This window comes from Sabethes cyaneus, chromosome 3 (genome assembly GCF_943734655.1).
Source record: "Sabethes cyaneus chromosome 3, idSabCyanKW18_F2, whole genome shotgun sequence".
Classification (NCBI taxonomy): Eukaryota; Metazoa; Arthropoda; class Insecta; order Diptera; family Culicidae; genus Sabethes; species Sabethes cyaneus.
Window position 1 is genome coordinate 73,571,761 of NC_071355.1, and position 661 is coordinate 73,572,421.

Consider the following 661-nt stretch of genomic DNA (forward strand, 5'->3'; position numbering starts at 1 on the left):
AAGCGGACTTTTGCCTTATTGTGCTTTTCACCACCTCCTTGTTTTTCGCCGGCATAATCTTGCCTTTGGCGTGATGACTGCAGTAAAAAGGTACGTCGAGATCAGATAACTTTCTCCGAAAGATAAACGGTTTCTCGTTTATTTCCAACTAATTTTTTGTACTTTTCTGCATAAAATTATGAGTAATGCTTAGTGTGGTTTTGCGAAAGTTTGTTTGGAAGTCGTGATGGTATAAAACTGGTAAGAAATTGCGAAAAGCACGAGCTAACTTAAAGATGTGTTGTAACAGCTTTCAAATGGCTGAAGACAGAAGTAACAGTTAATCAAATATCGATAATCGAACGAAATCAATTCCGAACTGCATGGTATAATGATCGTTGTTTGAACACAGTATTTTCAGCACTAGCCGATTCTACTAAAAATTTCGTACATGTTACTCAGCATCTCATGGACCAATCATTGATATGATACAAACTACTTGGTACATTAATGAATCTACTGCGTTTAACTGCGTAATAGGAAGTGAATGATCAAAGAATGGCAATGCGGATTCCACTAATTGTACGAAGACCACCTTCTCTTTAAATTTCATCGAAGGGTAAAACTCCCTGGTGTACCTTTGCTAATGAACTAACACGTGTGGCTCGTCAAAAAGAGTGGT